The 18,132-nt window shown below is 27.0% G+C and overlaps 2 pseudogenes across 1 annotated transcript; one reads left to right on the top strand and one right to left on the bottom strand.

The window, feature by feature from the left end:
* Window positions 1-1,542: 1,542 nt before the first annotated feature.
* On the bottom strand, window positions 1,543-5,884 carry LOC149061219 (uncharacterized; annotated as a pseudogene).
* A 2,116-nt stretch (window positions 5,885-8,000) lies between these two features.
* On the top strand, window positions 8,001-13,710 carry LOC149061218 (uncharacterized; annotated as a pseudogene). The gene is made up of 7 exons (XR_016189476.1): window positions 8,001-8,847; window positions 9,194-9,320; window positions 12,360-12,607; window positions 12,673-13,044; window positions 13,121-13,229; window positions 13,290-13,415; window positions 13,571-13,710. The product of XR_016189476.1 is annotated as an uncharacterized LOC149061218 (transcript).
* The last annotated feature ends 4,422 nt before the right edge of the window (window positions 13,711-18,132 follow it).

The raw sequence follows: 18,132 nt of genomic DNA, 5'->3' as shown, positions 1-18,132 counted from the left end.
GAATTACGTTACTCGTCACTTACGTAACGTTAAAATTATTTTTATTACGTTACATAACTTTTTCATATATAAAGTAGTGCGTTACAAATAATGTTACTTTTTTTTAATCTCTGATAACAGTTATCATTTTTTTAAACTATATTCAATTCATATGATATATATAATATATATTTTTATTACAATCATAGACCTACTACCCTAGAACAATAATAATGCTACTACCTTGTGATAATAGACTTATTATGTATTTATGTACAACATTTAAAATAATATATTAATATGTAAATTTACAATCATCATTCATCTCACTTATTATTTATTATATGGGTATAGTAAAGTAGGTACCTACCTAGATCAATTGAATTGTTTTTATTTTAAACATTTTAAACTTTATAATACAATTTCATTTATTTTTAATTTTAAAATTAATTTTGACAACAAATAGTTGTCGAAGTTTTGGTCACTTATTTAATATTTTACAACGTTTTTTTGTACATATATCACCAGCAACACTAAATAGGCGCTCTACCGAAGCTGTTGATGGCAATGCGGTATTATATTTTAAGATGATGTTTTTTATGATTGACCTGGTATTTAAAATTAGCAAGTCTCCAGAGAATGGTGTTGTCAAATATCGATAAATTTCTGTGTGGGGCTGTTCTACATTATCACCATCGAAAAGAAAATCATCTTCGGCTGCAGGTTGCATATTGACAATACCTTTTATTAATGTTAATTGTTTAATGAGATTTATCTTAAATATCAAATTTTAATAAATCGCCTGTAGTTGACTTTAGCTGCTCTACTTCAGCCTTAAATAATTCCATACCTTCTTCTCTATCAAAAGGTAACAAACCTTTAAATTTAAATTTTGGATGGGAGACCGATGATAGTATAATTGGTACTTCTTTAGTCATACTTGTGAATCGTAAATTGATACCATTTAAACAAGCTTTTGCATTTACCTGCTAGTGATAATTCTGTAAGTTTCCTTTTCAGCCAACTGATAGTTAGTATTAGATAGCCCGTAGCCGTATATATTTATCTCCTTGGAGAATATCCAATGCCCTCGATAAAGGCTTCATAATCTAAATATAAACAATAAATAATAATTAATATAAAATGTTAAAAGACATTTTTTTTATTTAAGACTTCAATATTTACTTTACAATAATCAATCATGAAAGCAAGGTCATTTTTATCAAATCTTGGTACCTATATCAGATTCATCACATATACATTGAACCTTAGCTTCAGATTTTTGTAACGGATTACTCAAATATTTGATGGCAATTGTATGTTGAATTCCATCTAGTTGTATTTGGTACATTTATATACACATTTAATGTGTCATTAATAGTATCTGCAACTACAGATGTCCTTTGCTTATTCCCCAAGCCTTGCATTTTTGCAAACGATGATCCCATTTGCTTTTTATAAATAACATCAGATAATGCTTTTTCACTGTCTCTTGTTGCAATTAAGTTCAAAGTGTGACTTGCACAGCGATGATGAGGTGTAAGTGAATATTCAGGATTTTGTTCAAGACCTGTAGGTAGCTAAAATTTCATCTATTTCTATCATATATATTTCATCGTCATTGTCATCTTCACCATCTTCATCATCGTCAGAGGTTTCAACTCTTGATCTAGTATTTCTTGTTTCTGATGTTGTTATATGAACAATTATTTATAAAAAAAAAAATAGAATTAATAACAAGGTAAACATAGATTTTTTTTTTTACATTCTTTAAATAAAAAAAGTTTGATATATGTTTAGCATAAACATAAAGTTTTATAAGTTAATTAAGTTGATATTATAATTATTATTTTTAATTTTGCTATAGCATTTTCAATTTATATATTATTAATAATAATTTATTGTATTAAATTTACAAATCCCTTACCTAAAAGATTTTATAAGGTTGAAACCATTATCAGCGACAACTTTAGATATTTCATCAATTATTTCATATTCACAAAATATAGGATGTAATACTTTTGTTCCTATAATTATAAATGCGTCTCTTCTTATTAAATGACCTTTTAGGAAATGGCCTCATAAAGTTTATTTACAAGGGAAAAGCTTCATCTGCAACAAAGTAGTGCGAAAAATTGCCCTTATTTTCCCATCCGGGTAATGGTCTAGGTTCAGGTATATCCAATGTACTATTCTCCAAAGCTACATATTCCTAGTGAAGTACTTCGAAACACTCTACCGTCACTGTTTTGGCCATAATCACCCACATCAATTGTTAAGAAAATTCCGTCCGCAACCACACAGGCCATCAACACTAGACTAAAATAATGCTTATAATTATACTAAGCTGAACCTGTATTTGATGGACATTTAATTTTGAAGTGTTTGCCATCAATAGAACCAATACAGTTTAAAATATTCCATAGCTCATAGAATCGGTCTGTAACATTTTCCTACTTATTCTTTGTAGGTATTGGCATGTATATATCTTGAAGACTGTACCAAATAACTTGAGCCGTTTCAGCTTTGATACTTCTGGTTGTGTTGACTCTCCTCTTACGAAGTACATTGAATGTGCCTTCATATTTCCACCCATTGCAAGAAACCTAATAAAAGTAAAATACAGAATGTATTTTACTTTTATTAATACAGTATTACTTCATATTCCTACTTATTTTATGATTAGTTATGTATTATATATATTATATACCTTTCCTTTTAATCTTCCACAAACAGTATCTAATTTGTAATTCATATGTTAAAGATATTGATTATATGATAAAAATATTAGGTATTGAAAAATAAAAGCTTGGGTGGTCGTCGAATTGTGAATATGAATTTTGTATTCAAACAAATTTTGAATTGTAGGCACAATGGAGGGCTAGACAGTACATTCTTAGATATGGAATTAATTTTTGAACACAGAAAAAGATTTTTTTGTTCTTGGTTGTTTAAATGTTTAGTGTGTCAAATAAAAATAAAATTTGACTCTGAGAACACTTCTGAAACTGAATATGTAGGAGTAAATAAAGCAGCAGTTAGTGGTTCTATTGCAATTGAAATTGGTCATAGACAACTGAATGAATTTTTAGCGTCTATAGATATCCCGTGTATTTCACCTAATGTGTTTATTAAACTACAATCAAGTATTGGTGAAATTATAAATAAAACTGCGTGGGATGAAATATACCTAGCCGGTATGATAATTACAATATAAAATTATAAAAACCTTACAATAACTTTATTTATATATAATAATGCGTATTATGTATACAGAAGCATGCTAAAAAATTGTTATACTTGCGTTAAACTTAGTGACAGGATCTCGTGTCCAAAATCCCCTATGTAACTAATAAACTTTTTTTAACTTCTCTCTTTCCCCTTAATAAATTATAGTAAATTTCATAAACTGGCAAATATTGGTGTGAGTAAAAATGTATAAAGTTCCCTTTTGGAAAGCACATGGCATGGCATGGCAAAAAATTATTGTCCACTTCCATCTTATAAAATATGATTCTACTGTAACAAACCTACTCGATAGGCAATTACAGGAAGAATGGTGGCGTTCAGTCAATCCAATCAATACGTTTGAAAGCTTTTTGAAAGACATAAAAGATACATTTTTATAAATCTATTATAATTTCAATGATAAATGTAAAACTGTAAGCTCTAATAAAATATTTAGGTAAGGTGAGAATACATTTTTTCACGTAAATAGCATACGACACAAGTATTAATTTTTTGTAGATAGCATATTATGCTGGTAGATAGCATACGACACGTGTACCGTAAAATGCAACAAGTACAAGACAGACTATATGCACTACAAACAATGTTCATTGAACAAAATTTAGCTTATAAATTTTAATAAAATGTAATGTAATATTAATGATGTAAACCTAACCTACCTGTACTTCTAATCTTTGTAGTTGTATAACTAGTGCCATTGTTACTGTGAATGACCGCAGTTGGTGAATGCTGACAGTCACCGGTTAATGTCGTCGTACACCAAAGTCATTGGTGAATGCTGACTTATTGATTAAATTTGTGATCTTAGTAAACATTCACTAGTGAATGTCGAAATTTATACAACAATATTGGTGAATGTTGGTAATGCTGTTATTATTTAATCTAATTTGGCTAGAGTCAGAGAAACTGTCCGTATTCGAGTTCCAGATGTTGATCGAAGTAAAATGGATCCCCAAAATATTTTAGCTGTAGTATTAGATATAATAGATAATGATTATTATAAATTAGCAACTAAAAACGGTGTTATAAATTGATTATACACCAGAAACCCGTTTTCAGTCTGTAAAGAAAATTTAATATCAATCACTGATGTAAAAAGAGATCAAAACATTTCTTTAAGGGAAGTTTCTACATCAAATTCGTTGATTGGTGGACAAGGGTATATAAGATGTAACTGCAAAACAAAGTGTACTACAAAAAAGTGTAAATGTAAAAATGTTGGCATTTTATGTAGTACACAATGTCATGACAGTTTGTCATGCTGTAATAAATAATTTTTAATTATTTATATTTATTTTTTTGATTTAATTAATATAATATATGTCAACATTAACCAAAATCTTGTTGTGTATGTCAACATTGACCAAAATCCTAACGTAAATGTCAACATCCACTAGTAAATGTCTGTATTATTTTAATTTTTCAACATCCGCCAATTCATTAGGTGTATGTTGACATTCACCAGGTGACTGTCAGCATTCACCAATTGCGGACATTCACTGTAACATCATCATCGTATTCGTTTGAAAATGGTTCAGTTCTATCACCAATAACTTCCAAACTCTGTTTGGTGATACTTGTTATACTTTTAGTATATGTTCCACCGCCAGTTTTATATCTTCTAATCTGAAGCCATAGAGCATAATTTATTAATTTTAAGAAATATTTACAGAGTTCCTTGAAAACTATTACTTTAAATTATAATCTAAATATACTACCCACATTTTAAGATACTATGGATACAAATATACTATGCTAAATTAAAGGTGAGCAACTAAGTACTGATCTGTTGTCCAGTAGGATTATAATTGAAATTTGAATTCAATGATATAAGACATACAAAACATAAAATACCTTAAATCAACAGCTCTAGTTATAATGAATCTTACCTTATCAGTACCATTTTCAATCTTAGCCAGTTTTAGTCAAATGTTCAAAAATAAACTTTAATTCCTCTATTTCCCTAGGCCCTGTGGTTTGATGTAGATTGTACGTTTCACTAATATTTATCCATGCTTTTTCTCTTTCATATGGTCTACCAGTAAACTATGCCATAAATATTTTTATAAAATATACAAAAAGCATTCTTAATTGTTTTATATACTTATCATTCTTTATTTTACTTAAAAAAAACTTACAAGTTCTAAATAATGCGATTGAACTAGGTCCACAATTACAGATTGTTCTTCGTGTGTTATTTGTTTCATTATTTTGTACATTATTACCTATTACAAAACATTGATCATTGTAATTATTGAAATACATTAAATTAGTAACAAATAAAAGATTTAATTTTTCGTTACTGAGATTTTTTTTGGTTAGTCTTTTAGTCGTGTCATAATAACAGTTTTCAAATGTTGTACAGTTCTAGACCCACTTTATGCACAATAATTAAACTGGGATGTGACAATTGCCCAGGATTGGTTTTTTAAGTTTTTTTGTTTCAAATTATAACCATCAATCTAAAGATATATTTAATACACACCAATATTAAGTATAATATTATTTTAATTAAGGAAATAATGAACATTAGTGAAATACTTACTTTAATGTTTTCAATGATATGTTTATAAGGAGTTATTAATGTTATTAACAGTTCTTTCTCTTTCTCAGTAAAGTTTTTTGTTCGCATACTCTTCATCAGTTTCGTAGCCATTGTAAAACTTAATTAGAAATATATTCAAATATTAACGATTCTATATTACTGTACTCCAGTCATAGGTGGAGATTTGATTTGATTTTTTTGACATAATTATACACTTTTTTAGGTTTTTTAAGACTTCATCAATTAAATTATAATGTACACACATCATATTTATAATTTTTATAATTTTTATAATTAATTATTTCATATAAAAATTATTTGTTGATTAAATTAATAAATTTGTATGAAGAAAATGAAACGTTTACCGCATTACCTATATTGATATATTGGACATTGTAAATTATCAGGACATACTATTTAAAATTTGATTTTAATAAACAGGTTCTTTAAAAAAATTATATTTCTTATAACATTTTTCATGTATTTAATCTTTAATGTTATTTACTATTTATAAACAATAATATGATTGAAAAGGTTTCAACTGATTTTTTCAACTATGTGTTACGAAGGAATTTACTAAGTGAGTATGGAAATTAATGAGTCATCAAATTAAATTAATATTAGTCATTAATATACAATATATAAACCGTACGAGATTGACCGCGTATTTACTATTTAACTATGCAGAATATGTAGGTATGATTTTTATTTGAAACTGGGGGCAACCAAAAATATTGACACGTATAATTTATCGTAACTATGATATATATCATTCATTTTCCAAGTATTGAAATGTCATAAAACAACAAAAGTTTTTAAAAAAATTCTAACATATTTAATTAGTAACTAAAAATCTACCGTAATTAGGTACCTACTTACTGTAATAAATAAATCCAGTTAGTATGCATTGTGGAGCACACGATAATATCGTATGAACTACGCAGAGTCGATCTTTTATACAAAATAATGTTATGGTATTACATTGTGACCTGCAGTCTAATGAAGGGTACAAATAGGAAATATGACTGGGGCACTTAAGGCCAAAATTATCAGACCAAAGTAAATAAAAAAAAACGGAGTTATCTACCTTTTTTGTATTTATTTTAAAAAAATAAAAAGTTTCAAATGTAATTTATTTATAAATTATATTGATTAGGTACCAATTTAACGATGGTATCACAATTGGCTAAAATAAATAAACACATAACACGTACATCACATACTAAAAAAAAAACGGATAAGTCGTCTCGAGTAACAATTTCGGGGTGTGAGGTCGGTTAAATAGACCGATGGGTGCATGGAGGGTGCTAATTTTATTTTGAACTGTTTTTAAACTTTGTTTGGTGTCTGGTCCGTTCGATCGACTGAACCGTGCCTGTACCGTTCACAAAGATATTGTTAACCGAGTGAAATAATATTTTAGTGTTGGGTCTGTGCAATAGACTGAACCATGTCTCGACGGTTCAATTGACTAAATTGTGTATTATTGACGGTTAGAGTCTATGTATAAACTAATAATGTTTTTAAATATACCTTGTATATATTTAATATTATACATAATATACATAACATAAAACATAATAGCTTATTAATAACTAATAAGTAATAAAGATAATTTAGCATTAAAACACATTGAAGACGAAAGCCGTTTTAGAGACGGTCTCAATTGTAAGATTAACATGTCGGTATTTATAATTTATATCATGTTATATTGTTATTATTACGTTGGGGACGTCTGGACGAACATCGCGTTTAAAATCACAAAAACAACCGGTCAATTCTCGCCAGTTATTTCTTACATGGTCGGGCTTTTTTCTCACATTTTCTTTAGTTGTTTACTTACTATATTGAATAATTCAATTTACTTGCGTCTTGTTTTGTCGAATTCTCGGTGTGTACTGTGTAGGTTAGGTTAGGTAAGTCTATTGACTGTGTAGGTCTAAAAATGAATATCATATTTTAAACCCAATAATAATATACGGTTATTTCAACTGAAAATACATTAAAAATAGTACTGTCCAATGTCTAACATAACAATAGCCACGATAGCACGATATAAATATATAACATGATGCTCGTCTCAAACGCAAAAACAAAATAAAAATGACCCATTTCCAATATATTATATTCAATATAAATTATAATATTCTATATACAGTAGACGCCGCTTATAAGACTCACTTTGGGACCAGCACAAAGTGAGTCTTATAACCGAATGAACCTTAGATATAGGCGAAGTGAAAAAAAAAAAATTAATTACGTATTTATAAATTTTATTTTATTACATATTTTGCTTTGATTTTATTAATACATACATTAAAATAATTAAACGTTAATACATATTACATATGTGCACGTGTACAGTATGTGTATTTATGTACCCGTAATTACGATAACTGTGCAGCCACCAGAAAATCAGTACACTATAATAACGATAATCGTTGCGATAAATGTGAACTTTTATCTGCGATAAAAATTATTATACGTTATTAGGTACCAACAGAAACTAGAAATAATCAACACGAATATCATTTAATTTTTCAATACCAATATATTTCTAAATTATAACCAAAAAAGTTTGTTTTCTACTATTTATTTTACGAAATTTGAGTCTTATAACCGAAGTGTTGAGTCTTATAACCGATTTTTTTTTAATGTATTTGGACACGTCCGGACCGTTTCAGACGATTTTGAGTCTAATAAGCGACTGAACCTTATATCCGTGAGTCTTATAAGCGGCGTCTACTGTATATATATATATATAAATATTTTATAATCAGCGGCCGAGTGCCCATGTTTAATTTTCTACTGTCATATTATTCCGTGCCTCCGTGGCTAATAGTTGACTAGTTCGTCCATCTGCATCATGCCATCGTACTATCGTGTATAGCATTTTAATATTTTATACTGGAGCTTGCAGTTGCAGTATCGGCGTACCACGGTCCACGATAAACGGCTTACGGCACAACCTCAATTCTGTTTTGAAAAGTTTAAATATAAAAATTATTTTATTGTTAGTCACTATATAATTGTCAACTGTACTGTCGCCTACCTATTAAAGGTAAAGGAATAAGGTATATGTACTACTTTAATATAATAATTATATTTATCCTATAATAATACATAGTATACAAAAAAAAAAAGATACCTAGAAAGATGGTACAATCAATAGGTACTGTTACAAAAACCACTTATATACAATGTGTGTATGAACACATTTCATTTATAAGACATGCTTATAAATTTAATACAGCATTAATGAACATAATAAGTTTGAAAATTTTAAAAACTTACCTATACAATATATCACATGCTTTATTTTACATCTATACTTAATTAACTATGCATCTATAGTGTATATTTTAATTAATCTTAGTTTTAATTAATTTAGATATGTATTGTATATTTTATTATTTTTAGTTATTATCATACACAAATACACAATATTATATATTATTATAATATATATTGTACTATCCAGAGCTGTAATATAAATATTGGCGCATAACAAACATTTTAAATCAAATAAAAATACAAATTTAAACATGTAAGTAATAAATGTTTATTTCATTTCATTACAGTAGTTAGTATAATTAATTTAACCTTATTAAGACTGAATGAACATTTACTTTTTATTTATGAAATTTATTATAGGTCTAGGTAATTGCATAATATATCGTACCATATTTTAGTATTTAATTGTAATTATTTTAATCATAGGTAGGTAGATTTTTTTTTACCAACATTACATTGGTAAAATACATACCTTATTTATATTATATAAGTAGTTTGGAACATATTATATAGATTCTTAATATTACCTAAATGTATTTTCAATATTTTTTATGCAGCAGATTTCTACCACAATTAATTTACTTTTTTTTAAATTTCACTTATACTTCAAAGGCTGGGTTTATATCATCTAAAAACTTTCTATATAGGTATATAATTTAAGTTAAAAATTATAATTTATTAGTGTTCAAAAATAAGTAAATCTTATTATGCTTTTTGTTTAAATTCTCATTGTCTATACAATGGAAAATCAACATCCTAATTCAAAAAGTAAAAAATTAAATAAATGTAAAAGTACCAAATATCGCAATCGTAAAAAAGCTGCTTTAGCTGCCTTGAATTTGTTAAATGATTCTACTGTAGGAACATCATCATCATTGTATGATAATGCATCCAATAAATTTGAATTTAAAATTAAATCACCTACAGTAGAACATAATAATTTAATGTTTTCAACTTCTGACCAATCACTTGATTATACATCATCATCAGACTCAATCAATTCATTTGAAAGTGGTTTAAATACAAATACTATTATTTTAATGAAACAACAAATAATAGCTTATTAGAAGACGGTCAGGACGATTTGAATAGTAATACTTCGGAACCAGAAGATTTTGAAAATGACTGTGAAAATTTAAATTTAACAATTGCGTTGTGGGCGCTACGGTATCGTATTTCTCATAAAGCTTTAAGTGAACTATTGAAAAGTTTAAAGAAATTTCCTAGTTTTTCAAAGAAATACTTACCTAAAGATGCACGTACCTTATTGAATACACCAAAATCTACATCTGTACAAGATATGGGTAATGGTACTTATTATATCATTTTAGCATTAAGTCTGAAGTTGAGTTATTACTCCAAAATGATATAGAAAATAAGACACCAAAGACTTTGTTATTAGTTGTTGGAATTGATGGCCTACCTTTAACAACCAACCCTCCTAGTCAGCTATGGCCAATTCTTGGTTACTTTTTTAATGTCAAGGAAAAAAGACCAAATGTATTCATAATAGGAGCATATTTTGGAAAAACTAAACCGAGTGATTCAAATAGTTTCTTATCACAGTTTTTTAATGAGATGAATGAACTTTTTTATACTGGTGTTAATTATAATAATAACCGTGTCAATGTAATATTAAATGCATTAATTTGTGACACACTTGCAAAATCATTTGTGTTGAACACTAAAGGCCATACTGGAAAAAATTATGTGTAAGATGTACTATAACTGGAGAATGGTCTAAAAGAAGAGTTTGTTTTCCTGATTTAGATTGTCCTATGAGATCACATCAAAGTTTTATAACATATGAAGATAAAATGTATCATCTAGGAGAAACTATACTTACAAAAATCCCAAAAATTAATATCATTTCTTCTATTCCATATGATTATATGCACTTAAATTGTATTGGCGTTCTGAAAAAACTTTTGTTGTTTTGGGTACACAAAAAACATGATCTTAATTTGCCATCTCAATTAGTAACTGTTATGGATAATAAATTTAAATTTTTATCATCTTATATACCTGTTGAATTTCAAAGAAAAACCAATGAATACTCAAGAATGCATCCGATGAGGGATGTTAACCGATGGAAGGCTTCCGAATTAAGACAATGTTTATTGTATACAGGAATAGTTGTATTCCAAAATATTGTAAAAAAAGAAGTGTATAATCATTTTGTAGTTCTGCCAATAGCAATAAGAATACTTCTTGTAAAGTGCACTGATTACTTCAATAATTATGCAAATTTGTTGCTTAGACAATTTATAGTAACTTTCAAAAGTATATATGGACAATCATATAATATATCTCACAATATCCATGCATTATGTCATCAGGCTGAAGACGCCAAAAAGTATGAATCATTGAAAAGAATATCAGCTTTTCCGTTTGAAAATTTTATGCAACCTTTAAAACGGGATGTGCGAACTGGAGTAAAGCCTCTACAACAATTAATCCATCGATATGAAGAGCGTCGTGCATATAAATTAAATTTTAATCAAACTCAGTTCTGTAAAGAAGGGCCAATAAATGCTGTTTGTCAGAGTGATAGACCATTAATTTCTGGTACTGGATTTCCCCATTATACTGGTTGGCGTTTTGAAAGTTTTACAGTGAAAATTAACTCAGCTGATAATTGTGTAAAATTGAAAAATGGATCAATTATTATAATAGAAAATATAGCTACATTAAAAAAAATAATGAAACTGTTATAATTGGACGTCGTTATGAAAAGATGGAAAATTTTTTTACTGAACCATGTCTATCTTCAATATTGGAAATTTAAATCTCCAATCTGAGCCCTTTAGGGTATTGGTATCTTAAAAATATTAAGGAAAAACTTGTACGATTACTTTTAGAAGATAACAGTAATCCTTCTGCTGTTATTTTGCCATTTTTACAATTAAAATAATATTATTATTTATTTATTTTATTTTATATTTATATGTACATATTTAAAACATCTTAATGCTCAGTTTTATTTTCAATATTATATTTCATTCAATTTATTGCCTTATAATTTAAATAGTAAAAATTATAATAAAAAATGTTCATTATTCTACTTATTTATAATATATTGTCTAAAAAACTATAGTAAAAAGTTGTATAATAACCATAAAATGTATATAAAATTTAATAAGTAATTAGAAAGCATACAACTTCATACATTTGTTACTAAAGAATTTAGATCAAGAAATTTTATTTTCTAACCTATATTGAATATTTATTACAAGTAATACTTTAAAAAATACGCCATATTATTACCAAGTAACAATAAAATGTGATTAAGGTCCTGGATAGTTGTTCTATTTTTGGACGAGAACAATGTACAACATGTACCCACAAAATGGTTCAAATTTAAGAGGAATAAAAATCATAAATTTGGGAAATGCTGGTTTCCTTTTACAAAATCAGAATTTCTCAATTCTAAAATTAATTTTAAAACCCATCAAGTTGAAAAAATTATACATAGCTGTTACACTCCAAACACAAATGATGGAAAATGGTTCAATGCTCAAAAAATGTCCGGTCCTTTTAGTGAGTTTCTAAACACTTTTGTCTAGTTGAATATTGACTAATATATATTAATTGTTTATTACTAGGTAAAGAAAAAATAGCAAAAGAAATGGCAAAATCTTTATCTGGTAATGATGACAGTGATGATTTTGAGACAATGGACTCTGAATGTAGTGATTTTGAACAAGCAGATTCAGAGAATAGTGATACTGCTGCTGATAATTACAGGAACGTCTTACAATGTGAAATTTAAGAAAAATTTAACCGACTACAAATATAAAGAAAAGGATAGTATATTAAAAGAGAATAATTTTGTAGCAGTAACACTTCTGAGTGGTCCATCACTAGCCCTGAATATACAAGTGAATTATTGCCAATTATTTCAAAAGATGCAGTGTTATATTCAAATGTAGATACTAATCATACAAATAGTTATGAAAAACAAAATATTTTTTCAGGTTAATTATTTATTTTGTAATAAACCTAGCTTTTATATTTAATTTATTATTAATTTTTAATTTATCATTTTATTAGTTGATTCATCTACCGGCAATAATCTTGTTTCAACAAATGCTGAAGATAAAATAAAATGAAATAAATTGTTTCGAAATAGTGAATAATGACCTGCAAGAAATTGAACTAAGTATTATTATCAACTATTATTTTTCATAAATACAAATAAATTTATAATTTATGTTTATAGATCATGCAATGGAATTGGAGGAATTATTAAGTAATTTTGTAGAGCAAGAGCATCACGACAATGTGTGTATTGGATCTTTGTCGAATCATGAAAATGAAATTATACAATATGATAATGATGCATCAGGTAAAATAAATCTTGAAACTTTATTTAAATTATTTCTATTGGCTGTAAAATAGTGTTATTAATAATGCCATTTTATAGTATTAATATTTGTAATATATTTTGATTGATAATAATGTTTATGTACACAATAACTATATTAAAACATATTTTTACAGATTACAATATATCAGCTGTAGAATCTACAAAACACAATTGTTATTGCAATGATGAATTCATAAAAATGAAATTAAGCATTGAAAAGAACCAACAACAAATTTTAACACAACTTTTATTAAACAATTCAAATCAAATAAAAGTTTGTAATTATTTGGAATCAGTGAACAAAAAAATCAATAAAATATTATAAAGTGATAAGAAACTCCGTAGCTCTGCATTTCCATTGCCAAAAATTCCGGCACCCTTTTTAGGTTTATTACCTATTGCGACAAATAATAACCTTGAAATGATCGAAAAATTATTATCATCAACCCACGAATATTCTCTAACAAATAAAGAAGAATTTGTATTAATAATATATATATTATAATATATTCATTATATTACAATTATAAAAATGTGATATAATATTCTTATTTTTTTTTTTAGAAAAAATATCTATCACTTTGTGTAAATGCATCGACTTCAATAAACCTTGCAGTTAAAACTGCTTTTAATCTATGCATGATGAGAGAAATTGGTGAGCAATTTAGTTTCCATGGCAAAATAAAGAAATCTTTTGTAGCTCTTGAAATATACAAAGTGTATTTTGGTGTCATTTTTCCCAATACCAATACCTACTGGATTCTACTGTAAATTATATATAATATTAATATGTAGTTAAATATATTTAGGCTATATCACATAGACATAGGTGTACTACAGTATTATCAACAATCATACAATATTGTCAATAAAGCTATAAATTCTATATATATATTGTATATTATCACGATAATAGCATAATTTCTTTAATTATTATAATAATAATATATTATATACACTTCAATATTGTTTATTTGTTTGTTACCATTTACCATGCTTCATTTATTTAACAAACACTTAATTCTCTCATTCTATCAATAGTCTTTTATTTATTTTGACTTCAGTGTGTTTATTTTCCATTTACAAGCTGGTTTTACCTACTTATAATGTGGCATCTGCTAACAGATTATTGTTTTTTAGATCCAAAAATATGATTTCAATATGTATATTGTTTATATGTACCTATAATCTATATATATATTTTTTTTTTTACAATAAATATTGTAGTCTAATCATTTGGCTTCTTTTACATTCTTTTGACCTATTTGAGTTTTAATCATCAACAATTTATTTGATTTTGTATTTATGTATTTTAGAATCACTGTCTGGTTGGATAAATACCACCCTAGACCTCAAGGTATTTAAAGAAATAATATCAAATATTTTAAAACATTGCCGTCCAATTCAACATCAGAAATCACCTTTACAGATGCAATCCTCAAAATAGTAGTTAACATAATTTTATATTTAAAATTTATAAGCAAGTGTACTTATACAGGTATAAAAAAAGATTTTATTATACTATTAATATTAATTGTGTTACTTATATTATTTTAAAAATTATTCTTTTTATAATTTGTTTTTATGTAATTTTTAAAATTATAATATAACTACTTATATTATATAGATTGTTTATTCAATTTAAATTATACGGTTTAGTTTTATTATTTAAATAAAAAATTACACATGTAATGATTTATGATTTGAAATGCAACATCACTAACGTATGCACAGTATAATAAATAAAATCCTATACAAGACATGTATAATATTTTATGTTTCAAAATTTGAATAAATATGATTGACTTTAGTGTACATATTATATAGGTATTATAATAATAGTAAAGTATATAATATTATATATGTATATAGTATGTGGTTACACAGAATTGAAATCATATTTAAAAAAAAATGATTATTTAAGTGTTAAGGCCAAGGTTGAAAAAGGTTGTTGGTTAATACATGAGCCAAGTATAAATAAAAATTGCAAGGGTCGGTATGAGTACGAACTTTGCTCCCCCTCACAATTGGAGTTATCATTAAACAAAAAACAAATTCTGGTCACTACATTTTAACTTTTGTAGAACCGTCAATAAATGAACCTTACAACCGCCCCAACACCTAATTTGCACTTTAGCGGAACCGTCAAGAAATGAACCCTACAACCGTCCCAACACCGAAATTGCACTTTTGTGGAACTGTGCACTCCATGTTAAATCTGGTATGCAAATTACTGTTTAGACCGTGTTTGGAACGGGATTTGAACGCAGTGCAGCACCGCTATTTTATAAATGATTGTAAACCGTGCGTGAACCTAAATTGTTACTCGGGGTGGATGTCACTCTGCTGTACAGTAGGTTACAAGTGGGTTTACTGTAATGGATGGAATTAAATTTGAATTCAATGATATTATAGCATTGTATACGAAAAACGATTCTGAGCGGAAATGGTTCATCTGTCTAGAATATATTATTATATATTATTTAAAATTATATCTAGTTTAAAATAATTTACGAATTTTCCTGATTTTCGTGATTATTACATATGTTGTCAAAATTCAAACTTTGAATGCTTATAAAAAAAAATTGTGACCATATATTTCTTTTATTTTTCAACTGTTATAGTAACAATATGTTAAGAGCCTTGTATTAAATCTAGCTTTTCTACCCAATAAATACATTTTTATGGATATTAGTTTAAAAAAAACTAATAATGATCGAAAATTGAAAATACCTCTGAATAGTACAACTTAAATCGAAAATTGCATGGTGGATAAAATATACTTATATAAACATTTGGTGAAAATTTCATGTATCTATGGTGATTTTTTTTTAAATTACATAAAAAACCAAAATCGATTGGTTGTGCGTAAAATTTCCCGTTTTTCCATTAACTTTTAGTTTGTTTATCCCGATTATTAAGAAAAATATTAAGAATTTTTTAATTTTGACCCCCCCCCCAAGTACCAACTAGATTCACTTTCTGATCGAACGAGGTACTGAAATAAAAAATCGAAGCATTTTTACTGCCCCAAAACGTGATGACAGACACAAAAATAAAAAATAAATAAATAAAAACACTCATCATGGTAAAATCAATACATTCATAGCTCCGCTCAGAATCTAAAATGACAGAAAAACGGGAAATTTTACGCAAAATCAGTTTTCGACCAAATCGATTTTTTTTATATGGTTGTAATTCAAAAACTAATCACTATAAATACTTGAAATTTTCACCAAATGTTTATGTCAGTGTTATCTATATACAGTTTAATTTTCAAAAATGTTTGACTTTTTTTGAGTTAATAATAGACCAGAAATTTTCATTTTTTTGAGAATTTTTTTTGAAGTGCCGGTAAAAAAATGTCGGACGACCAAAAAAACTTGAAAATTTAATACAAGGTTCTTTATGGGTTGTTCTTATTGTAGCTAAAAAAAAGCTTTTTTTTATACGCATTTATAGTTCAAATTTTTACGAAATCTGTCGAAAACGCAAAGTTGAAAAATCATAAAATTTTTTGTGTTTATAACTAAGGAATAAAAATACAACACTAAGTTTTCCATAAGTTTTCCTTCAAATGGCTATAGATAAAACTTGAAACATCATTATAGGAAAAATAAATTTTAAGTGCGTTTGAATTTTAAATTTGTACGAAATAGCATAACGATAACGATTTATCCTCAAACGATTTTAAATATTTGTTATTATTCAAAAAGTATATGTAGTAGATACTTGAAAATTTTACCAGTTATTTAGATTGGTATTTTTTTTAAATGATTCAATTTTCAAAATATTTTGACTTATTTTGAGATATTTAAGTGTCGATAAAATGTTTTTGGCCCAATCAAAATACTTGAAAATTTAATACAAAGTTTCTCATAAGTTATTCTTATAGTGATTAAAAAATTATAAGAATACATGGGCACAATTTTTTTTATAAGCGTTATTTATACAAATATAATATATTATCTTAGACTGACAAATCATCTCCGTTCAGAATCGTTTTTCGTATACAATGATACCTATCATTGCATTAAAATTTAACCTACCATAGTCAGAGGTCCACCCCACCCCCTAATGTACAGCAGAGCGACATCCACTTACCCGCTTTTTTGTATTAAAAATCCCGAAATATTTTAAATTATTATCAGACATTATAAAAACTTTTGAATGAAAAATAAAACAAGACACAGGACACCGTTGAGTAATGAGAAATATTATTCGTACTTTAACACTGTTAAAATATTTAATAACAATAATAACATGTTTATGTAGGTATTATTAACGAATTAACGGTAAGCGTAAAACGACAACGTCTTACCTATGTAAAGTATGGAATAATTTTTTTTTCCATCACCGTCTATGACTCCAGATCCAGTAGTGGACAGTGGAATATAAATAAAAATAGCACTATTAGTAATATTAGTACTCATAAATCATAATAATGAGTTAATAATTTAATATGTACAAAGTATATCATTTGTGTTATCATTATTCAAATTTATCAAATAAAATATGTTTTAATTTATTTGGTTATCTAATTATTTTTTATGCAACCCACTCATAATTTTACGAACATCATTAAACCTTACCGGACCGGTAAATTACAGGCCCCGTAACGAATTTACAGACTAATCTTTATGCACCCCGGCCTAAATATAGGTACAGTCGCAGCTTATAAGTCCTTATGGCCTTA

Source organism: Diuraphis noxia, unplaced genomic scaffold, assembly GCF_037042655.1.
Source record: "Diuraphis noxia isolate RWA-SAM2 unplaced genomic scaffold, SU_Dnox_SAM2 contig0001, whole genome shotgun sequence".
NCBI classification, from domain to species: Eukaryota; Metazoa; Arthropoda; class Insecta; order Hemiptera; family Aphididae; genus Diuraphis; species Diuraphis noxia.
The sequence above is the reverse complement of the archived record's forward strand: the minus strand, read 5'-3'. Positions and strand labels throughout refer to the sequence as shown.